The sequence below is a fragment of the Lutra lutra genome, chromosome 13 (genome assembly GCF_902655055.1).
Source record: "Lutra lutra chromosome 13, mLutLut1.2, whole genome shotgun sequence".
Lineage (NCBI taxonomy): Eukaryota > Metazoa > Chordata > Mammalia > Carnivora > Mustelidae > Lutra > Lutra lutra.
The window spans coordinates 13,620,813-13,646,460 of NC_062290.1; the positions used below are offsets into that span (position 1 = coordinate 13,620,813).

At 39.5% G+C, this 25,648-nt stretch overlaps 1 protein-coding gene, 1 non-coding gene and 1 pseudogene across 2 annotated transcripts in view; 1 reads left to right on the top strand and 2 right to left on the bottom strand.

The window, feature by feature from the left end:
- ABHD17B (abhydrolase domain containing 17B, depalmitoylase) overlaps positions 1-25,648 on the bottom strand; it is a 56,884-nt gene that overhangs the window by 27,220 nt on the left and 4,016 nt on the right. The gene's annotated exons all lie outside the window — the stretch shown is intronic.
- On the bottom strand, positions 5,448-5,594 carry LOC125084224 (U4 spliceosomal RNA). The gene has a single exon (XR_007122550.1). It is a non-coding gene; the product is annotated as a U4 spliceosomal RNA (small nuclear RNA).
- On the top strand, positions 12,179-15,041 carry LOC125083751 (40S ribosomal protein S2-like; annotated as a pseudogene).

Below are 25,648 nucleotides of genomic sequence, written 5' to 3' on the forward strand. Positions count from 1 at the left end.
TATTATATATGAACTGATGAATCACAGACTTGTGACCCCTGAAACAAATATTACACTATATGCTAATTAATTTAATTTAAATTTAAAGAAAAGATGAATAAAAAGGAAAAGTCTTGCTAAAAATGTCTCAATCCTAGCATTTGGTTATGAAACTAATTTTTTAGTTAAAAAAAAAAAAAAGGTTTAGCAGTAAGAGCAGAAGATCAGAAGTGAGGAAGCTGGAGAGCCTATAAGCTGTGCCAAATTAATACGGACCAGAAGTCCTAACATAGGTCCATGTAACTATTTCACTGTTTATGTTTTCCCTTAGTTTCTTAATACTACACTAATACAGGAGCCATTAACTATGTATGGCTACTTAAATTGAAATTAACTGAAATTAAATATTTATTTCCTCAGCCACAGGAGTCACCTATGACTAATGCCTACCAAATTGCATAATGTAGAAATGAACATTTCCAACACTGCAGAAAGCTCTATTGGGCAATGCTCAACTAGAACCTTTCAAACCCAGGCAACCCAGAACAAGAGCTTTTATACTTCTACTCATGCTATCTTGAAACGTTGGACTCTTTCCTTCCTGGTATGTACAAGCAATTTGTATAGATCTTCTTACTGAAAACTGCAAATGACACAGAACTAAATGAGGTTACCTATACAATACAGTTTTAGAAGAATGTATTTAGACAAAACATTGTAACATTTAGCCCAATTCTTTAAGGTTGTTTTTTTTTTTTTTTTAAAGATTTTTATTTATTTATTTGATGGACCGAGATCACAAGTAGGCAGAAAGGCAGGCAGAGAGAGAGAGAGGAGGAAGCAGGCTCCCGCTTAAGCAGAGAGCCCGATGCGGGGCTCGATCCCAGGACTCTGAGATCATGACCTGAGCCGAAGGCAGAGGCTTTAACCCACTGAGCCACCCAGGCGCCCCAAGGTTTTTTTTTTTTAAAGATAGAACACTTGTGCAAGTTGGGGGTGAGGGGGAGAGAGAGAGAATCTTAAGCAGGTTCCATGTCCAGTGTGGAGCCTGATACGGGGCTGGATCTCAGAACTCTGACTCAGAGATCATAACAGGAGCTAAAATCAACAGTTGGATACTTACTGACTGAGCTACCCAGGGACCCCTTTTTATTTAAATTTCAGTTGGTTAACACAGTGTAATATTAGTTTCAGGTATACAGTATAGTGATTCAACATTTCCATGTAACACCTGGTGCTCATCACAAGCACTCTTCTTAAATCCCCATTACCAACAGCCTCTTCCCTGTAAATAATCTGTTCCTTGGTTTGCCCCTCTTATCCCCGCTTTTCTTGTTTTGCTTCTTAAATTCCACATATGAGTGAAATCATATGGTATCTGTCTTTCTCTGACTCATTTCACTTAGCATTATACCCTCTAGCTCCATCCATGTAACTGCACATGGCAAGATTTCATTCTTTCTCATGGCTAATATTCCATTGTACATATCTACATCTTCATCCGTTTTGTCAATTGAGGGTCACTTGGGTCCTTAATTTGGCTACTGTAGATAAGGCTGCTATACATTGCTATACACTGGGGTGCACATACTCCTTTGAATTAATGTGCTGGTATTCTCTGCATTTAACTCAATTTTAATGTAAAAGCCATTTTATTAAAAATGAGCAAAGCAAATCAATTAGGTCAACTATACATTTTAATGCATGGTTTGATGTGTCAAATGGATTCACATTCTTGAAAGGGTCTCCATATACTGGAACTGCAAGCAAACGTAAGAAACTATAAAAACAGGGGTGCCTGGGTGGCTCAGTTGGTTAAGGTCTGCCTTCAGCTTAGGTCATGATCCCAGAGTCCTGGGATCAGGTCCCACATCGGGCTCCCAGTTCAGCAGGGAATCTGTTTCTCCCTCTCCCTCTACTCCTTCTCTCTAATAAATTTTTTTCTTTTTTAAAAAAAGACTTTTGGGGCACCTGGGTGGCTCAGTGGGTTAAAGCCTCTGTCTTCGCCTCAGGTCATGATCCCAGTGTCCAGGGATAGAGCCCCGCATCGGGCTCTCTGCTCCACGGGGAGCCTGCTTCCTCCTCTCTCTCTGCCTGCCTCTCTGCCTGCTTGTGATCTCTGTCAAATAAGTAAATAAAATCTTTAAAAAAAAATAAAAAATAAAGGGGCTCCTGGGTGGCTCAGTGGGTTAGAGCCTCTGCCTTCGGGTCAGGTCCTGATCCCGGGGTCCTGGGATCAAGCCCCGCATCAGGCTCTCTGCTCAGCGGGGAGCCTGCTTCCTTCTCTCTCTCTCTCTCTGCCTGCCTCTCTGCCTGCCTGTGATCTCTGTCAAATACATAGATAAAATCTTAAAAAAATAAAAAAAAATAAAAAGATTTTATTTATTTATTTATTTGACAGAGAGAGACACAACGAGAGAGGGAACACAAGCAGGGGGAGTGGGAGACGGAGAAGCAGGCTTCCCGCTGAGTGGTGAACCCAATATTGGGGCTCAATCCTAGGACCCTAGGATCATGACCTGAGCCGAATGTAGCCGCTTAAATGGGTGAGCCACCCAGGCACCCCAAAATTTTTTCTTTACTAAAAAAACTATAAAGACATTTGTGACTATTAGCCAAGTAATTTCTGAATGTAACCCATAGAGAATTCTAAATATTACAATCCTGATGATCCACTTAGGTAAAGCCCTAACAAGGAAATCAAGCCTTCCTAATGATTAAGTAGGACAGGTTGCTGATTTTTACTTAGGTCAATAGTACAGACTCCTATAAAGCTTTTGTTGACTGGGAAATGAATTATAGCTTAGCTTTCAAAGTCACACCTGTCCACATTGCTGAGCATAAACTAAAACATGAACAGGCACATGTTTTCCTCCCTTAATCATTGTTTTTTTGGCACCTCTCCTGAAAGACTTCCCAAAACATACTTACCTCAAAGATCACAGAAAAGCTGCCATAGTACACTGGTAGAGACAATGCAAAGAATACACATTATTCTCTCCTCCATTTATAAGACGTAAAATTTTTTTCTGGGGAACTTCTCAGACGAACACCTATTCAATGTATTCCAGAGCATATAATACCCTCTATAGCAGGGCGCCTGGGTGGCTCAGTTGTTAAGCATCTGCCTCTGGATCAAGGGTCGTGATCCCAGGGTCCTGGAATCCAGCCCTACATGGGGTTCCCCGCTCAGCGGGAAGCCTGCTTTTCCCCCCCAGCCCTCGCCGCTTGTGTTCCCTCCTTCGCTGTGTCTGTCAAATAAATAAATAAATAAAAATCTTAAAAAGAAAAAATACCCTCTATAGCACAATATGATCTATATGAAGTCATAAACTTCAGAAAATTTACTACTGTTGACTATAATGATGAACACAAGCTTTTTCAAAGAGAACTCACATTACTGGTATCTCAATTTAAAATTTCTAAGAGTTAAAAAAAAATTCAAGCCACATAGGAAGTTAAAAATTAAAAAAAAATAAATCTTACTGCCAGGCTAAAGACTAAGGCTAAAATCCAGACATTACAACTTTGGGTCATTTGTTTTTAGTTCTTGTGTTTACTATTGTACTCATATTTATCCTTTATTACAATATACCCTCATTATAAAAGATTCAGAGAATTTATCCCATTTTTCTCCATCCTCTGCTCATTCTGATTTGTTATTTTTAGTTTTCACTGGTTATTTTAATAACTTTAATTATTATACCTGAACCTTCATTTCTTGTCCCATCAAGAAGTTTCTACTGGCTCCCCATATAATCACATACCTACTTAAGTTTTAGTGCAGTTTGTTTTACAACTATTAAATTTTCCTGTATTTTCTCTTTAGGTTGATTTTTAAAAACTAAGTAAGAACAAAAAGCATTTACGGTATTATTCACTGTCATCCAAGCAGTGCGATAAAATCCAGAGAGTATGTAGTGACTTTTTTGTCCCTTAATTCCAAGTGTGAAGGTGTTTATGACTCTGGTAATTGCTCAAAAATAAGGCACGTTTCAGCTTGCTTCTTATTTGGAAGTGACTTATTTTTCTAGGGTCTCTTTTAATTTTCAGAAAATCCATACTTTTAAAATCATATGTAACATATTCTTTTTATTCTTAGAATTTACACAACAGAATCCACATGGCTCCTGAAGACATTCTTAGACGCCAGTGAGTTTTTTCTTTTTTTTTTTTTTTAATATTTTTATTTATTCATTTGACAGAGACACAGTGAGAGAGGGAACACAAGCAGGGGGAGCGGAGAGGGAAAAGCAGGCTTCCCATGGAGCAAGGAGCCCGACGCGGGGCTTGATCCCAGGACCCTGAGATCATGACCTGAGCTGAAGAAAGATACTTAACAACTAAGCCACCCAGGCACCCCAGCAGTGAGTTCTGTTTTCATCTACAGCAATTATAGAGCCCAGTTGTCTGCCTAACCAGGATTTAATTTTTCATCACACACTTTCGCTGATTTCTTAATTTCAAGTTTTCAACCTTTTAAAGGTGGGATTTGTTTGATTTTGTTGGAATACATCTCAAAGTACTTTGTCTTGCCTCCTTCTCAAGGACCTTATGAAGTAAGCCACATTTTATTTTTTTTTTATTTTTTATTTTTTAAAGATTTTATTTATTTATTTGTCATAGAGAGAGAAGCGAGAGTGAGCACAGGCAGACAGAGTGGCAGGCAGAGGCAGAGGGAGAAGCAGGCTCGCTGCCAAGCAAGGAGCCCGATGTGGGACTCGATCCCAGGACGCTGGGATCATGACCTGAGCCGAAGGCAGCTGCTTAACCAACTGAGCCACCCAGGCGTCCCAGTAAGCCACATTTTAAAGCATACTTTCAAAAAATGTTATTTTGCTTTCATACCTAGGACAAACTAGGCATGCTTCAGAATTTTAAGTTCATTTTATTTTATTTTTTTAAATTTTTTTAAAAGATTTTATTTATTTGACAGACAGAGATCACAAGTAGGAGAGATGCAGGCAGAGAGAGACAGGAAGAAGCAGGCTCCCTGCTAAGCAGAGAGCCCGATGAGGGACTCGATCCCAGGACCCCGGGATCATGACCTGAGCTGAAAGCAGAGGCTTTAACCCACTGAGCCACTCAGGTGCCCCAGAATTTTAAGTTAATTTTAAAACTTTTCCTCAAAATTTAAATCATTCACCCACATCTTCTAGCATCCCATCCCATGGTGATTAATACCTATCTGATTTGTTTTTTGAAGTGATTCCCATCTCTTTCCCACAAAAAATTTATGAGATTTTTATCTTTAGCTCTGAAATCAACATGTGTGTTATTCTGTATCCATTCTATTTGTATTTAACAGGTTCTTTTTTTTTTTTAAGATTTTATTTATTTATTTGAGAGAGAGAGATCACAAGTAGACAGAGAGGCAGGCAGAGAGAGAGAGAGAGGGAAGCAGGCTCCCTGCTGAGCAGAGAGCCCCACAAGGGGCTCCATCCCAGGACCCTGAGATCATGACCTGAGCTGAAGGCAGCAGCCCAACCCACTGAGCCACCCAGGCGCCCCGTAACAGGTTCTTTTGATCAAAAGCCCCAGGACTTTTCTTTAATTAGCAATAATCGCGCCTCGGATAAACCTCATTGGCTACGATACTGCCACTGCGCAAAGCTAGGACTTTTCTTTAGCTCAGAGAATTTTTCTTCTACTTTCTAAAAAAATTCCCTCTCTGCCTTCTCTGTTCCATCAGGGATTCCAAGATTATGCATTACACCTATAAACTTCTCTCCTTTTCCCCATCTCTTTCAGCTCTATGCTCTAAGAAATTTCTTATAGTTTATCTTACAGATCATTACTTTGGTGTTCTTGAGTATAGAATTAGTTTTATTTGTACTTTTAAAAGATTTTATTTATTTAGAGAGAAAGCATGTGGGTGAGTGGGGAGGGGCAGAAGGGGAAGGCAAGGACAACAACAAAGAATCTGAAGCAGACTCCATACAGAGCATGCAACTGACAGGGGGCGCTCAATCCCATGACTGTGAGATCATGACCTGAGCTGAAATCAAGATGACGGCTTAGCGGACTGAGAACACCCAGGCGTTCCTAGACTCACTTTAACATTAGGAATCGTTTTTAGTTTTATGGGAACCCATCCTTTCAAATCTCTCTTAGAATAGTAATGAAGACAAGTTTTTGTTGTTCTGTCCATCTGTGTTTTTAGGTGCTTGTTCCTTTGTTACCTTGGATTTTCATGCTGTAGGATTGCTTCCTCACTGACTGTTCACATTTACTAGTATAAGAAAGAGGATTTCTGGGCATAGACTATGTGAGAATCAGACCCAAGTCTCAAATCCCTCTCTCTTTCACACACACACACACACACACACACACACACACACACACGCACCCACCTCTGCCTATGACACAAGTGTCTTTTGTTTATTATGTTCAGTGGGAACAGAATATACTTTACAAATACACAAGAACATCTACAGCTTTAACTATTTGATCTAGTAATACAATTAGGACTTCTAACAAGTAAATTCTCCCATTGAGCATAGGATAGGCCAGAAACCACTAAGCTAAGAATTATGTAACTTGGGTTTCAGTTGTAGTTTTACTATTAAAACGTTGGTGACTTTAGGAAAGTCAGTCTCTTTATACATAATGTTCTTCTATAAAATGAGAAATTTAAACTAGATATTAAGGTTTCTTCTAGTTCTGCAACTTTGTGACTAAGATGCTTCTAAATTCTCATACACTGATTCACTCAATATTCCACAGCATGTAAAGAAATTTGTAACCCGAGGGGCGCCTGGGTGGCTCAGTGGGTTAAGCCGCTGCCTTCGGCTCAGGTCGTGATCTCAGGGTCCTGGGATCGAGCCCCGCATCGGGCTCTCTGCTCGGCAGGGAGCCTGCTTCCTCCTCTCTCTCTGCCTGCCTCTCTGCCTGCTTGTGATCTCTGTCTGTCAAATAAATAAATAAATAAAATCTTTAAAAAAAAAAAAAAAATTTGTAACCCGAAAAACTTCAGAGATTCTCAAAGCTTCCCCCCACCACTAAAAACAAAGCACCTCAACAAGCACATTAATTTATATTAGGCAAGTTATAGTTAATAAGTTGTAATGCGGAGGCAGGCAGTAAGGTAGAGAGAGTGCAGGCGTTTGTGAGGGGGTGGGAGAGATCTCACAGCTCTACTTTCCAAAATGAGTGATTTCTGGGATGCCTGCGTGGCTCAGTGAGTTAAGTGTCTGCCTTCTGCTCAGGTCCTGATCCCAGAGTTTTGGGATTGAGCCCTGCAACAGACTCCCTGCTCTGCTCAGCAGAGAGCCTATTTCTCCCTTTCTCTCTCCCGGCTTGTGTTCCTCTCTCACGGTCTCTCTGTGTCACATAAATGAAAAAAAAAAATCCTCTTAAAAAAAAAAATCATTTCTTTTTATCTCCTGGCCACTGTGGGGAAACGATGCTTAGTTTTAAAAAACTGTGGCAAAACATGCATCACATTTGTCATTTTAAGCATCTTTAAGTGTATAATTTTGTGGCATTAAGAACATTTACACTGTTGTGCAGTCATGCCTACCAGTCTTCTCCAGAACTTTCATCTCTCCCATCTGGACTCTCTACCCATTTACTCAATGACTCTTCATAATCAATGACTCTTCATTCCTTTCTTCCCCTAGCCACTGGCAGCCATTATTCTACTTTTGTCTATGAATTTGGCTACTTTAGGTATCTCATAAAAGTGGAATTATATTTGTCCCTCTGAAACTGGACTATTCCACTCAGTATAATATCTTCACGTTTATCATGCTGTAGCATGTGTTAGACTTTCTTTCCGTATAAAGGCTGAATAATATCCAAGGGCTACAAACTGGCTCAAATTCCGAGTTGGTTTATGTACCACTAAGACCAATGCCATCTCCATTTCCATGCTAGCATTACCCCAGGAGGGATGCCAAGCTTTCAGAAACAAATCATTCAACTCCACATTCAAGGCGTGGTGATAGAATTCTGTTACTAAAGGTTGATAGGACTTCAGGTCTTACTCTTTCTTGCAACAACTTCTCAGTTTGAATTTCGGATGTGTTAGGTCTTGCTTATTTTACTTCATTCTCAAAGCAACACTCTGAAATAGACAGTACTCCCATCCCATTACACATCACTGCAAGGACAGACATCTTCACCTGTCCTTTAGTGGCTGACACTGAATAGTAACTCTATAAACTCCAAAGGTCTACTATAAATCAGGGACTGCTTAATTACAACTCATTATGTTAGCAGCTTCTGTGTGGTAGGCAGTATTTTGTGAGATACCACCCATTTTTTTATTTCATTGGGCAGCTACTACAGAAGAGTTTTTTTTTTAAATGCTTTATTAAGGTATAATTGACCATAAGCATTATTTATTTATTTGACAGAGATCAAAAGTAGGCAGAGAGAGAGGGGGAAGCAGGCTCCCTGCCGAGCAGAGAGCCCGATACAGGGCTCGATCCCAGGACCTCTGAGATCATAACCTGAGCCTAAGGCAGAGGCTTAACCCACCGAGCCACCCAGGTGTCCTGACTATAAGCATTTTTTTAAAAAAGATTATTTATTTATTTATTTGACAGAGAGAGAGAGAGAGAGAGAGAGAGAGATCACAAGTAGACGGAGAGGCAGGCAGAGAGAGAGAGAGAGAGAGGGAAGCAGGCCTCCGGCTGAGCAGAGAGCCCGATGCGGGACCCGATCCCAGGACCCTGAGATCACGACCCGAGCCGAAGGCAGCGGCTCAACCCACTGAGCCACCCAGGCGCCCCGACTATAAGCATTTTTAAGAATTAAAATAGAGTTAAAGAATACCAAGAGAAAAAGGAGATCATAAGAACAATCTTCAGGTAAAAAAAAAAAAAGATAGGAACTCTTAATTACTCACTGTAAGAAAATATAACCAATTTTTCTTTAGTACAAAGAGAACACTCCCCAACTAAATTATATGAGGTTAACATGTAACAAAACACCTGACGAAAACTATGAAAGCAGACGATGAAAGATTGAGAATATCATTAATGTAAATGAAAAAATTCTATGCAAACTATGAGCAAAGTGAGTCTAGCAATGCAGGAAGAAATTTTACATCATCACTAAATTAGGACTATTCCACAAATGCCCGGTTGGTTTTGTGGAATTTATCCCATTAAGGGTCTTAGAAAACTAGAAGGAAATTTCCTTAATCTCTAAAGGACATCCATAAAATTTCTATAGGAAAATAATTATTTCAAAAAAAAGAATACTGTCAGTGTTTCATCATTAAGACCTTGAGCTTACATGGTCATGGACAGTGTGACAGAATTCTGGCCAGTGCAGTAAAGGAAGAAATAGCAATAAAAGAATAAGGATTTACAAAGTTATCATGTACTAAGTCAGTACACAAAAACATACTGCATTTCTATACTTCAACAAAGAACTAGAAAACAGGATTTTAAAGAAAGATGTAAATAGGGATACCTTATTCAGGAATACAAACACTCTTAAGATTTCAGTTCCTCCCAAACTGATTTCTAGATTCAGTGCCACTCATCAGCATCCCATGGGACTATCACTTACATTCATTAATATATCAAAGTTAATCCAAATGACAAATCCCCATGGGTTGGGAGTACAGGTGTGACAGCAAACAGATGCCACCTTTGACAACCCATTTGGTGATCCATTTCAGGCACAATTTTTATAACAGAAATTTGGTTAATATTGAAGCATATATCCAAAGACTTCCTAGAATCTTTTCACATTTGAAGCCCAATGAAATACATCACTTCTATGTAATAAAATTTACCTCTAAAAAAAAAAAGTGACCTCAACTTCACAAGAGAGCAGAATATACAGATACCAGTTCAGATTTTACTTATTTTTTGCCATCTGTTGGCCAAAACCACTTCCTTCCTCTTTCCTCAGATACTCTCATTCTGAACAACTATCTCACCTTTATTTTCTTCATCCACTCTCAGATTTTTTTGTTTTTTTTGCTCTTTCATCCTTATTTTTCTTCTTCCACTGGACTCATTATACTCTCTACATTCACATCATAGCAAAACACTCATTCTTCATTCTCCCAAACTTATTGAGAACCAGTGCACAGGCACACAGCCATGCATCCGTGTGTGGGTGGGTGGGTGGGAGCAGGGAGAGCGAGAATCCCATTAGGCTCCGTGCTGGGTGTGGAGCCCACACCAGGCTCTGTCCCACCACCTGAAATCATGACCTGAGCTGAAATCAAGTCCAACTGAGCCACCCAGGTGCCCCATCTCACACATTAATTTAACTCCACAATTAAGAGCATGAACTCTGGACCCAAAATGCTGAATATGAATCTTGGCTTTACTGATTTGTCATCTTGGGAAATTGAAACTTCTTTCTTCTTCTGTAAATTGGGCCGGGGGATGATAATGGCCTCTATTTTACAGGGATGTTATGAGGTCAAATAAGGTTAATATTTATGAAGGTTTTATAAGACCGATCTATATGTAATTACATTTTTATAAACAGTAGCTTGGCTTTCATAACTTACCAAAATTTCAAGCCTGCAAATTTAGATTCTTTAATATGAAAAATTAGTGATAATACTATTTCATTTGCTTTGTTTTACAAACTTAAGCTCAGCTAACATAGTCTTTGAGCTACTTCTATGTGGCAGCCATTGCTAGAAGTAGGCATACATGAATGTTATGTATATGCAGTGAAAGATGTTATCTGGGATAAGGTTCATAACAGTAAGGACAGACACATCCTTGGGGTTAATAAATAGTTGGTAATTTACAAAGTTTTTCAGTTGGTTAATAAAAAGAAGAAACCTTTTTAAGCCCAGGAAGTCTAGCTTCTTGAAACAGTTGTTCCTGGGCCATTCATATAGATTTCCATACTTTTAGAAGATACCTTTTAATAAATACAGAGTGGAAACTGAATTTTTTAGTGATGATTCAGAGTACTACCAATATAAAATATCCAAAAAATTTTAGGTTTGGAGAATTGCAGGTAACGCTTAAATTTAAATTTTTTGAAAAATTAATATATATAGTTTTATTTTAGGAACTTGAAATATTTTCAATATTGATCTGTAAGGTAGAAAATTGCTACATTACCTTTCTTTGCAGTCTGGGCAATGTGAAGAATGTATCAAGTCCTTTAGCCTCTCTGATACCATCTTGTCAATATTCTAATGCCTAACGAAATGCTTATTTCTTATTCTACCCTCTGTGGGAGTTATCATGTTAACATATTGCGAAATACTGGTCTCAGACTTGATAATGGACAAACCCTTATCTGGATGGTTCTGAGCTAGGTACTATTTATTTAATCAATTCCATGAAAATTCACCATGTTATCAGCTTGGGTCAAACCTGAAAACTACCTGAAATACAACCACTATTAAGAGTATCTATGGTCCAATGGCCCCTCAAACTATATGCAAAGTTTTTAGAAGAAGGGTCCAAAATATTTTTTTAAAAGATTTGAGAGAGAGACAGAGACAGTAAGAGTGAGCATGAGAGGGGAGAAGGTCAAAGGGAAAAGCAGACTCCCCACGAAGCCGGGAGCCCGATGCGGGACTCGATCCCAGGACCCTGAGACCATGACCTGAGCCAAAGGCAGAGGCCTAACCCACTGAGCCACCCAGGCGCCCCCAGACTTCTTATTCTTGGTTTCAGGATATGCCTTTACCTGTGCATTAAGGAATATCCCTAGTTCTGACCTTACCCAGTGGAGGTTCCAGAGAACTTGGGTCAAGACATTGTAATTCTAAAAAACAAGATTTACAGGGGTGCCTGGGTGACTCAGTCTGTTAAGCATCTGCCTTTGTTCGGCTCAGGTCCCATGGAGGCTTCCCCGCTCAGCAGATGGACCTGCTTCTTCTCCCTCTGGCCCTGCTCATTTTCTCTCTCTTGCTCACTCTCTCACATGAATAAATAGAACCTTTAAAAAATACAGATTTACAGATACTGGGAAGAGAAAAGGATTAGAATTTGAGTCTGTGAACATGATGAGATGCCAGATTTGTAGAGTCTGTCAGCTTTCCATATAAGATTTGTAAAATGATACTAAAATTATCATGCTAATATCAACTGAAGAAATGGGAACATATATGTTTATCTTCTACAAGACGTATACAAACCCTTTCCTCAGGACAAGAGACTATCACTCTCTCCCCATCTTTTAAAAGGCAAATATCCTTCTTCTCTGAGAAAACACCAAATGGTGGAGGGCCCTGGAATGAAAGGCCACAATAATGGCTGCTGCAGCAGCATCCAGTGTCGGGGTGGAAGCAGTGGTCGGAGCCCCTCAAGACTGCAGAGCTCGCAGAGGCAAGGCTGAGGATAAGAAGTAGATCCCTATCACCAAGCTGGGCCACCTAGTGAAGGACATGAAGATCAAGTCCTAGAGGTCTATTTCTTCTCCTTGCACATCAAGGAATCTGAGATTACTGATTTTTTTCCTGGGAACATCAAGGATGAGGTTTTGAAGACTATGCTGGTGCAAAAGCAGACCTGTGCTGGCCAGTGGACCAAGCTCAAGGCATCTGTTGCCGCTGGAGACAACAATGGATACGGCCCTCTAGGTGTTAAATGGTTCAAAGAGGTTGCCATCCACGGGGTCATGATCCCTGACAAGCTTTCCATAGACCTGTGTGGTGAGGCTACTTGGGGAACAAGATCGGCAAGCCCCACACTGTCCCATGCATGGTGACCGGCCACTGAGGCTCTGTGCTGGGGTGCCTCATCCCTGGCCCCAGGGGCACTGGCACTGCCATAGCTCCTATACCCAAGAAGTACAGATGACAGGTGCCCCTCAGCCAGGGACTGCACTGCCACTTCACCAAGGCCACTTTTGATGCCATTCCCAAGTCTTACAGCTAGCTCACCCCAATTTTGGAAACAGCATTCATAGAGTTTCCCTATCAGGAATTCACTGACTGGGGCATCTGGGGGGCTCAGATGGTTGGGCATCTGGGGGGCTCAGATGGTTGGGCATCTGTCTTTGGCTCAAGTCATGATCTCCAGGTCCTGGGATTGAGCCCTATGTTGGGCTCCCCAGATTCTGAGTAAAGCCCCATGTTAGGCTCTTGGCTCAGTGGGGGAGTCTGCCTCTTCCAAATGAATAAATAAACTCTTTTTTTTTTTTTATTTGTTTATTGGACAGAGAGAGATCACAAGTAGGCAGAGAGGCAGGCAGAGAGAGAGAGAGGAGGAAGCAGGCTCCCCACCAAGGAAAGAGCCCGATGTGGGGCTGGATCCCAGGACCTGGGATCATGACCTGAGCCAAAGGCAGAGGCTTTAACCCTCTGAGCCACCCAGGCGCCCCATAAATAAACTCTTAAAGGAAAAAAAAAAAAAGGAATTCACTGACCACCTGGAAATGACCCACACCAGAATCCCCATATAGACGACTCAGGCTCCTGCTGTGACGATCACATACTTTATACAAGAAAATAAATGAATTAAAGCCTCTTTAAAAAAAAAGGCAAATGGGAAGAATAAAAAGAAAACTAGAATAGAGAAAAATTGATCAAGTCCATGTACACATTTTTCATGGTGGTTCAAGAAGGGTGCTTTTTCCAAGCTGAAGAAGTTGAATCAGGTTAGGAAAGTTTTATGTATCTCTTCTAGGAGCTTTGGTGCTGATAATATGGAAAACATCCTAGACTAAAATAAGGCGTGGGATGTCTCCTAGTAGACTTCCACAAAGTAGTAGGGAACAATAAGAAAACTGGTGTTTCGTAGAAGACACAAATTTATAACTAGAAATAATTTTAAGTGCCAACTAATGCTAATAGATTGATTTGTCCTTCTTATTTAAAGACTAATCTAAGAAAAGCTGCAGCTCTCTTTCTCTCTATAAGCAGAAGCTCCAATAAGTTATAAAACTATTAACAGTTGCCTTAGAAGGCTATAACTGCCCCATATTATTAACTTCTTGTAACCTTGTTACACGTGAGATATGCAATTATCTAGCAGAGAAATACATCCTCAGACATAAAACCAAGGCTATAACAATGTGCAATATCTGGATAAAATCATGAGCCTCTTGTCACAAGTGAAGAAATGTCAACAAAATCATTTATTTTAAAAATCAGAAGAACATATAAAGGTATAAATGCTGAACATTGTCTAAATTTAACAACATACCAGGTTTCATCTTGATGTCTTTTAAAAGATTTTATTTATTTATTTGTCATAGAGAGAGAGAGAGAGGGACCGACCATGAATGTGCAAGCACCCAAACAGGGTCAGTTACAGGCAGGCAGAGGGAGAAGCAGGCTCCCTGTTGAGCAAGGACAACTGAGGCAGGACTCAATCCCAAAACCCTAGGATTATGATCTGAGGCGAAGGCAGATATTTAAACAACTGAGCCACCCAGGTGTCCCCCCTCCTGCCTTAAAAAAAAAACAAAAAACAAAAAAAACAAAACCATTAACTGGTCTATGTTATAGCATAAAGAACCCTGTCTATGAATTGGAAAAGTTTCTATTCCCTGTTCTGATACCAACTAGCTCTGAGACATCAGCTAAGTCATTTCCCCCTGAATCTCAGCCTCCTTATCTCTTACATCAAAGGCTTGAGTTCAATTGCACTTACTTTACATTCTAGCATATAGGCTTCTTAAATTTTTTTAAAGATTTTATTTATTTATTTGACAGAGAGAGACACAGAGAGAGGGGGAACACAGGCAGAGGGAGTGGGAGAGGGAAGCACTGAGCAGGGAACTCGATGCAGGGCTGGATCTCAGGACTCTGGAATCATGACCTGAGCCGAAGGCAGGTGCTTAACGACTGAGCCACCCAGACACCTGTAGGCTTCTTAATTTTGAATGTAAATATAAAGCAGCTAAGAAGGACTATACAGTGCCTAAATAGAATGGAAACAAAATAATAATTTATTCCTTCCAAAATGTTCTTTGGATTTGGGTTTTCTTCTTATCAAGTGTATCCAGGGTCTAAACTTCCTTTCTTTTTAAAGATTTGAGAGAGAGAGAGAGAGAGCACGTGCATGAGCGTGCACCCCCAGAGTCAAATTTCTCTGACAGTTACCTTTTTCCTTGGTTTCTTTAGCTTTTACCTCTGCTTTAACTTTTTGTTCAAAGACTTCTTTTGAAAGCAAAGAAATTTCAACTGCCTTCCTTGTTATGATGGCATTCTGCTGTCTTATGGGATACACTTAAAATGGAAGTGGTCAAGTCTGCATATGTGTATTAAACACTCAAAATTAAAGGCTCTTCCACTAGGCCAGTTCTGAGAAATAAACTTAAAAAAAAAAAAAAGTTTTTTTTATAAACATATAATGTATTATTAGCCCCAGGGGTACAGGTCTGTAAATCGCCAGGTTGAGATATAAACTCTTAAGAATGTTTACTTGGTAAAGGAGTGAGATTTCAATTATTTATTAATTATATTTTGTTTATTTGACAGAGAGAGTGAGCACAAGTAGGGGCAGTGGTGGGTAAAGAGAGAGGGAGAAGCAGGCTCCTCCTGGAGCAAGGAACGCGATGCAGGGCTTGATCTCAGGACCTAGGGATCATGATCTGAGCCAAACGCAGACGCTTAACTGACTAAGCCACAGGCGCCCCAGATTTCAGTTATTTAAATTCAGTCAGTGTTACCCTAACACTAACTTAATAAAGCAGTACAGAGAAGTGGGGGCAGATATAAATCTGTCTCAGCATTAAAAAAAAAAAACAACAAAAAAACCCCAAAATACCAAAAACCCAAACCACATTGCTTCAGAGTAGATCAGAGTAGTTTCAACTGTTCCTACAAATAATAATTTTGAAAAAGGTATTTTTACCAACCACGTGGAAAACAAACCACAGAACTGCATGATAAGAAGCATGAAAGTATATTCCTCTTATCAATCCCTTCCCCATATATATGATACACAGGGCCTTTTTATAGGGACAAAAGGGGGATTATGGCATTTATGCATTCTCAATATAAGTATTATATTCCTTAACAAGAACACTGCCTCTCTTTTACACAGATTGTGTAACAAGTCAGTCAATTCTTACTTAATATGGCCTTCAGTTTGTCTACCAACAGTCTGGCCACCTCCACAAACTGCCATCGCCACCACTTCCATTTCTTCTGCTTGCTAACTGCTTTTCCTTAGCTATACTCAGCAGTAAGTAAAACTGTGAAGAAATTACCATTACTCCTATAAAATGTGTAGTAAACACTTGTCACTGTCACTTGTGCCTAATATTTTTCCTATCCCAACAAATCAACATTTCTGTCAACGTTTCTTCAAACATGAAAATTTTACCTTTTGCGTACATTTTCTTAAGGAGCACGTAACACAAACTAGAATATTTCAAAGAAAAAAGGTTTAAATGCCTAGAGAAAACAAAAACGTATTTATTAAATTAGGACTCAGTTTAAATTCTTCCAGACTTTAGACAAGTCACTTAACTGCTGAGTCTGTTTCCTCATTTGAAAACATTAAGGTACCTGGCCTCATGTTCATTCAAGTCTCTTTGAATTTTAAATTCATGTGCTCTTTTGTAAATTGGTAGTCAACATTTCAAATGTATTATAATGAATAAATGATAATTTATTAACAAATCAATGCTGTACAGGGTCTTTTCATCTTATAAAAATTAAGTATTATATAATGTGGGGTAGATTTTTTTTTTTTTTAAGATTTTATTTATTTATTTGTCAGGGACAGAGGAGAGAGAGCCAGCGAGCACAGGCAGACAGAGAGGCAGGCAGAGGCAGAGGGAGAAGCAGGTTCCCTGCCAAGCAAGGAGCCCGATGCGGGACTCGATCCCAGGACACTGGGATCATGACCTGAGCCGAAGGCAGCCGCTTAACCAACTGAGTCACCCAGGCGTCCCAAATGTGGGGTAGATTTTAAGCTTCAGAAATCAGACAAAAGTAGGTATCTGTAATTAGAAAAAAACTTTGTGGACTTAGAACTTTAAACTAGGATGTGATTTCCAAAAGCAAAGGAAAAATTCTCTAGGCTGGGACAATAATACAGGTAAAAGTATAATAGTAAGAGGACAAAAGAAAAGGGTGCGTAGTAGAAAGAAGGGGAAAGAACTGGGACAGGGAAGAATTAGAAAAATGAAAAATTTAAAAACAAATCTCTGCTCAACAAGGTATAGAAACCACTGTACTTCCTTACATATTTATTAGGATGATGCAGTTGTTTAGGAAACTGCATAAAAGCCTACGTACCAATGACTTTATAGTAGAGTACAGGAACTTAGTAACTTTATTTAAATTTAAAGATTACAAATTTAAATTTTCAAAAACAAGCCTCAAACAGGCACACATTTCAACCTACTACCTGGAGGTATGTCAAACACACTATTAAGAAAGTAGAAAATCAACAAATGGTTATCATATTGCAAAATGTGTAAACCACATCCTTCAGTTAAATATCAACACTCAACTATGTTTAAAAGTAATTGTTTCTCGGGTGCCTGGGTGGCTCAGTGGGTTAAGCCGCTGCCTTCGGCTCAGGTCATGATCTCAGGGTCCTGGGATCAAGTCCCGCATCGGGTTCTCTGCTCGGCAGAGATCCTGCTTCCCTCTCTCTCTCTCTGCCTGCCTCTCCATCTACTTGTGATCTCTCTCTGTCAAATAAATAAATAAAACCTTTATAAAAAAAAAAGTAATTGTTTCTCTACATCAGTAACATAACTTTTCTACTTTGCAAAATAAAGATAATCTTGATTTATTGGATGCTTCAGTTAATAAAAATTTTGCCTTATATTCTCCTTTAGAAGAGGCAAGTAGCAAAGAAACAAGTGAATATTCTTTTTTAAAGATTTTATTTATTTGACAGAGATCACAAGTAGGCAGAGAGGCAGGCAGAGAGAGAGAGAGAGGAAGGGAAGCAGGCTCCCTGCTGAGCAGAGAGCCCAATGTGGGGCTTGATCCCAGGACTATGGGATCATGACCTGAGCCAAAGGCAGAGGCTTTAACCCACTGAGCCACCCAGGCACCCCGAAACAAGTGAATATTGTAGACTTTTTTTTAAAAAAAGAGCTTATTTATTTATTTGATAGACAGAGATCACAAGTAGGCAGAGAAGCAGGCAGAGAGAGAGGGGGAGGCAGGCTCCCCGCTGAGCAGAGAGCCTGATGAGGGGCTCGATCCCAGGACCCTGAGATCATGACTTGAGTCGGAAGGCAGAGGCTTAACTCACTGAGCCACCCAGGTGCCCCAAGAGAGAAATCTATTAAGAATACCAAGAATAGGGACACTTGGGTGGCTCAGTGGGTTTAAAGCCGTTGGCTCAGTGATAAAGAAACTCTTTATCTCAGGATCATAATTCAAGCCCCACACTGAGTATAGAGATAACTTAAAAATTAAACAAACAAAAAAATTTGGATTTGCAATGGCTTTCAACAACTGAAAAAATAAACGATAATAAACCCAAAAGTATCTAGAAAGTTAACAGAAGGAAATTGTTATATATTTTCTTAGAGTTTCTTAGAAGTTTGGTAGGGGCGCCTGGGTGGCTCAGTAGGTTAAGTCTCTGCCTCTGGCCGCTCAGGTCATGATCCCAGGGTCCTGGGATGGGGGGCAAGGAGGGAGCCCCGCATCCGGCTCTCTGCTCAGCGGGGAGCCTACTTCCCACCCCCCTCCCACCTGCCTCTCTGCCTACTTCTGATCTTTCTGTCAAATAAAATAAATAAAGAAAGAAAGAAAGAAAGAAGTTTGGTAATGAGAACCCTTAGAAATCAACTTGCAGCAAAACAAAATATGAAAGTTCCTAGCAAGGGGGGGAAATACAATATTGAGTTTTTTTTAATATAAATGTTTGACTCTAACAACTGAAGTAACAATGTACTATATATTTTTACGTATAAAACTTTCAAGAGTCTTTTGGAAAGGGTGGTTTGAGGGCTGGTACTGGTTGTTGATAAAGTTATTCTTTGGAAAAATAAGAAAAGCTATGGACAAGAGTAGTGGGCTTAATGATTTCAAAGGTTTTCCTTCTATTTATTTGGACATGTCTTTTCTATTTTTGTTAAAATATATCTTTTTGTGAAAAAGAAAACATGTAAACAATTTTAAAAATTGTAGAAGGCACTAAGTTTAAAAATTCTTTCTGAAGTGATTTCACTGGGCAAAACTTAAAATTAGAAGCCTCTTACTGTTTTTCCTTTTTTGGGGAATTTGGCCCTTAAAAAAAGTTTTAGTACTAAGCTCTGGAACTAGGCATAAATGCAATCAAATCAGAGCTGAGTTACCTTCTAGTTGCATAGCTTTAGACATCTTCTCTGAGCCTCAATTTTTCCTATCTGTAAACTTTGCAGAGTTGCTAAGAATATTAAATGAGGAACACCTAAATTCCCAGCATACTAGATTCAGAAAAATCTTTTTACTTGGAACAGACAGGCACATATTTGATAATCTCTTCCTGAACCCTAGAAATCAATTCACTGAATCCTGATTGCCTTTTCACTCCTTTAAAGTCTCACTCCCTCATGACCAATCCCTCCAACACATTGTTCCAACAACAGATTGTTCCAATGCTTCTGGCATCTTCAGAGACCCTGTCTAATCAATCAATTATCCTGTTTTCCATATCCTCACAGTCTCTCCTGCTCTACTGGCCCATATCTTCTGTTTACAAACATATTTATGACTCTCCTCTTAAAAAAAAAAAAAAAAGTGGGTATATCTCTATCTAGATTCTAATTACCCTGAATCAAACTTTTAAGTTCTCACTTCCCTCTCTTCTACAGTAAGTCCCAAATGAACAGTGATCTAACATCTATCATAAAACTGTTGACCCATTTAAGATTACCAATAACCTCTTAAAATTTCAAAGTGCAGGGACACCTGGGTGGTTCAGTCAGTTGAACATCTGCTTTCAACTCCGGTCATGATCCCAGGTGATCAAGCCCTGGTCAGGCTCCCCACTCAGCTGGGATTCTGCTTCTCCCTCTCTGCCCCTCAATCCCACTCATGCATGTGCTCTAGAGTACTCTCAAATAGATAAACAAAATCTAAAAATAAACAAATAAATAAATATTTTTTTTTTTCCCCCCAAAGTGCTTTGGATACTTCTTAGTCTTCAATCTACACAATTGCTGTGCATTAAACACTACTGTTCCTTCCTTCCTTCTTGAAAGTAACTTCCAATCTTGGTTTTTCTGGTGACCTCTTCAAAGGTTTTATTTTATTTTATTTTTTAAAGGGTTTTATTTATTTATTTGACAGAGAGATCACAAGCAGGCAGAGAGCCCGATGCGGGGCTTGATCCCAGGACTCTGAGATCATGACCTGAGCCGAAGGCAGCGGCTTAACCCACTGAGCAACCCAGGCGCCCCTCTTCAAAGGTTTTATTATTACTTTTGCAGATTAGCCTTTTGCCTTTTGCTTTTTGTTTCTCACCCAAACCCATGGGTTTAACTACTACTTCTGTCTTTTGTTTTCTAGTCTTTTTATCTCAATTGTACCCATGGCTTTAACTACCTCTTACACACTAATGAGACCTAAATCTAAAAACTTAAAATCTCTAGCGCAGACTTCTCCCCTAAGCTACAGACCCTAACTATCTGTTTTCCCTCTCCTCCCTTTTCCTCTCTTAATTTCCCCCATTCAATCAAGGCCTGTATCCTATGTATCTCTCTCCATTCCCTAGGCTACATCTTTGCTCAACTGCTTTGCATTTAACATTATAAAACCTCTCATTAACATCTATCTCGTATTCTTCTAATCCACACTCCACACTGCGGCCAGGTGATGTCACTTTCCTGTTTAAATCTTTCAATGGGCCTTACAGTCCTCTTGAATAAATTAAATACTTTAGTATGTCATATATGATCCCCTCACCCTCTCTGCATCCCAGTCTCTAACCTTACTTCTGAGCACTTCTCTATTCATCCATTCTACCGAACATACTATTCTTCAATGAGAGACCTATTCTTTCTTCCCTCTATGGCTTTGTGCATACTGTTCCTTCACTATTGCTTAAATCTCCCCCAACTCAATCACTTCCTCTACATATAAATGAAACAATTTGTACTGTTTTTTAAGCCCTCTATTTAAGTTTTACTTCTTTCGTTAGGGGGAAAAAATCTCCCCTGAAGAATGCTCACGCTGATGGATTTAATCTTTTCAATGAAACTCCTTTTTCTCTATCAAATCATGAAGCAAAATGTCTTTCTTACGAATTCTAACAAAAGAATTGAGAACAATTACCCTAGAGGATTTTATCTGAATGTCCTTAATGCATAATTTTTTAAGTTCCCCTCACTCTTATTAAACTTTACTGCCCTACATCTTTATTAATACAAGTGTTGTTAAGGTCTTTTAAAAAACTCTGAACAAAAGGTAACCCACAATGTTTCAGTTATAAGCTTGCCAAAACCAATTACTGAATGGCATTATTTTCTTGGTAATAACTGATGTGCAAAGAATAATTTTTACTCTTGGGGTTGGGGATGGCTAAGCTAGAAAAAATTAAAATACCTAGGTCACAGTTGGTGGATGGCATGTTTGGGAAAAGTTTATTAGAGGGATTATTTCAATTGATTTTAATTTTTAAAAAATATTTTATTTTTGGGAGGCGCCTGGGTGGTTCAGTGGGTTAAAGCCTCTGCCTTCGGCTCAGGTCATGATCCCAGAGTCCTGGGATCTAGCCCCACGTCAGGCTCTCTCTGCTCAGCGGGGAGCCTCCTTTCCTTCCTCTCTCTCTGCCTGCCTCTCTGCCTACTTGTGATCTCTGTCTGCCAAATAAATAAAATCTTTAAAGAAAATTAAAAAAAAATAAATTTATTTTAATAAATTTTTATTTTATAAAAAAAAATTATTTTTTTGACAGAGATCACAAGTAGGCAGAGAGGAAGGCAGAGAGAGAGGAAGGAAAGCAGGCTCCCCGCTGAGCAGAGAGCCCGATGTGGGGCTCAATCCCAGGACTCTGGGATCATGACCTGAGCCGAAGGCAGAGGCTTTAACCCACTGAACCACCCAGGCGCCCCGATTTTTAGAAACACATTTAAGAACAATCTAAATTCAGAAGCCAAACAAGCTTACTGCCAACTGATAAAATAATGTCTTCTACTTTTGTTCCTGGAGGCACTCTTGCTCTACTCTGGGTTTGGGTTTGTTGAGGTTATAATGCAGATCTGCTTACAGCAAGTTAATGGGGTTATTTCAACCCTTTCTTTTTTATCCTGACCTACACTAAGCATACACTTATTTTCTCAATCCTATTCTTTTAATCTTAAACATCTTAAAAATATTTAATAGTCCAAGACAACCATAATGTTTAAATTTCTTAAGCAGTATGTATTTATAAAAGCGAAGACCTCCAACTTTACTGTCTTTTTTTTTTTTTTTTAAGATTTTATTTATTTATTTGACGGAGACACAGTGAAGAGAGGGCACACAAGCAGGGGAAAGGAAAAAGCAGGCATCCTGTCGCTGAGCAGGGAGCCCGAAGTGGGGCGATGCGGGGCTCAATCCCAGGACCGCAGGATCATGACCTGAAAGGCAGAAGGTTAATGACTAGCCACCCAGGCGCCCCTCTATTGCCAATCCTAATACTACCTCCTTAGATACTAAGCAAAGCTTCATGTGGGAAAATGGAAAATAAAGTCGTAACTAAAGTATTGTGTCATAATGATTTTCCAAAGGCCACACAATCTAACAACGTAACGTAAGTTACAGTTTCAAGCTTTTATAGAAAGTCAATTTTAGCAGTATTGCAGAAAGGGAAAAAAGGAGCACAGGGAAAAATATAACCAAATGTAATCAAATTTCACCCAAATTCTCCTTGACTTTGTGTGTCACTTTATACCATTTAGCAGCTTCCATTCATTCCAAGTGCAAGATGATACGTACGCACTGCCTCCATCACAAAGACGGTGTGTGGTGATCAATGAGGTAATGCCTGTAACGCATTTTGAAGCTCCAGCACAAAGACGTCTTAAATACAAAACACTTTCTCAGGAAATCTGAGGATTTTCAAATAAAAAAGGGTTAAAGATAGTTTACAAACAAATATATGTTAATAAAATATAACACTGGTTCTTTTCATTAGTATTTCAGAAGAGGTGGGATAAAATTTATCAACTGGTGACACAGGTAATTACACTGTGATAAATGCTATGAAAATACAGAGTGCCACATGAGAACTAGATGGGGGTAAGAGGTAGGTGTTTTCACTTGTTATCTCCTTTAATCTTAATAATACTTTTCTCAGGTTATCATCCTTAATACTTGAAGAAATCAAGGCTTCAGGTTTAACTCAGTTTCATTTGTCCACGTTCATACAACTTATTAAGTACATACACATTTAACTTAAAGACTATACTGTCAGGGGGCCTGGGTGGCTCAATTGGTTAAGCATCTGCATTAGGCATGGGGCTCCCTACTCAGCGGAAAGCCTGCTTCTCCCTCTGCCTGCTGCTCCCCCTGCTTGTACTCTCTCTGTCAAATACATAAAAGAATAAAAATCTTTTTAAAAATTCTAGTAAGGGGCGCCTGGGTGGCTCAGTGGGTTAAAGCCTCTGCCTTCGGCTCAGGTCATGATCCCAGGGTCCTGGGATTGAGCCCCGCATCGGGCTCTCTGCTCAGCGGGGAGCCTGCTTCCTCCTCTCTCTCTCTCTGCCTGCCTCTCTGCCTACTTGTGATCTCTATCTGTCAAATAAATAAATAAAATCTTAAAAAAAAAAATTCTAGTAAAAAGTGATGAAGACACAAGTAAAACAAACTTAAACGTGAAGGATGCAAATGACAATTAAAGATCAGTACTTAAAGAGTACCTACTCACTTTCTTTGATGCTTTAGAGACTGAATTTATGACACATAAGCAGCATGGGAATTAAAGTACCCAAAAGCAGTGGTTCCCAAGACTAAGGAATTTCAAAAATCAGTTAAATTTTAAGATGTTGGAATGACAGAGTTGCCAAATTTTAATTTTGCCTCAAAGGAATATTAAAAATTAAATACAATCTACTATCACTAATTCCAGAACACATCACATAAAAACAGTATCACTATGGAGGCTAGTGATTTTATTGAATAAATTGAGATTCACATACCCCTCGTTATATAAAAATAGTCCCATGTGAATTGAAGATCTAAATATAAAAAATACTTTAAAAAGCTGTATCAGAATCTCTACAACCTCAGGATAGAAAAGACTTCCTTTAAAGAGAAAAAGCACAGGGGCGCCTGGGTGGCTCAGTGGGTTAAAGCCTCTGCCTTCGGCTCAGGTCATGATCCCAGGGTCCTAGGATCTAGCGCCGCATCGGGCTCTCTGCTCTTCAGGGAGCCTGCTTCCTCCCCTCTCTCTCTGCCTGCCTCTCTGCATACTTGTGATCTCTGTCTGTCCAATAAATAAATAAAATCTTAAAAAAAAAAGAGAGATAAAGCACAATCATAAAATACATTTGACTAGGAGCACTTGGCTAGCTCGGTCAGTAGAGCATGTGACTCTTAATCTTAGAGTCATGAGTACAAGTACCCCTGGCTGTAAGAGACTACTTAAATCATTAAAAAATATATTTGACTTTAAAATTAAGAACGTTAAGTCCTAAAGACACTATATTTATTTATTTTTTAGGATTTTATTTATTCATGAGCGAGAGAGGGAGAGAGAGAGGCAGAGGGAGAAGCAGGATTCACGCTGAGCAGGGAGCCCAATATGGGACTCAATCCCAGGATCCTGGGATCATGATCTGAGCTGAAGGCAGATGCCACCCAGAAGCCCAAACACACCATATGTAAAATGGAAAGACAGTTACAGACTAGAAGATATTTGTAAAGGCTACCAAGCACTGTTATCCAGAATACATAAAAAGCATTTACAAATAAGTAAGATAAACAATCCCATTAAAGGAAAAACAACAAATAAGCAATTCACAGAAAAGGAACACGAACGCACCCCAAAATACAAGTGCTCTCAACTACAGGACTAACTGGGGCCATGCAAATGAAAATTCCAATGAGGTACCATCCTTCACATACTCCTCAGCATGGCAAACCATGAGAAGTCTAATAAAGTATTTGAAAGGTGGGAAAATAGATCCCCTCATCCATTACTGATAGAAACACTTGAGAGAAAACTGGTGGTTATCCAATAAAGTTAAAGAAGCTGCTCATACATACCCTTTGTTCTAGCACTCTTTAGATTTCCCAGGGAAATCTCAATGATGGCTCTTTAGTTGTTTAACAAATGGGGGCACTACTGAACAGCTTCCAGGGACGCCAGGCACTCTTGGGAGCATGCAAACAATAATGCTGCCCCAAGTCTCCTCTCAGGACTTTTCAATATTCTGCTGATTGCTCATTTAAGGGATTGAGAAGGGGGTGGAGGAAATAAGGTCAGATATTTATAAAGAGGACTTAACACAGAGTATATTTATATTGCTTTAATATAGATGATTTTAAAAAAGGCAACCACTATGTAAAGAAAGAAGACTGCCATTTTTTGGTCCAAACTTTACTGAAAATAGTTTGTTATTTCAGAAATTCATTTAACAACACTGCCACCATCAGTATTTGAACAGCCAATTCAACACACCTGTTTTAATTTGCATCAGTAGGGGTGCCTGGGGGTAGCTCAATCAATTTTTAAGCGCCTGCCTTTGGCTTAGGCCATGATCTCAGGGTACTGGGACAGAGCCCCAAGTCAGGTTCACTGCTCAGAAGAAAGTCTGCTTCTCCCACTCCTGCACACCCCTCAGCTCCTGTGCATGCAGTCTCGAATTAATAAAATCTAAACAAATA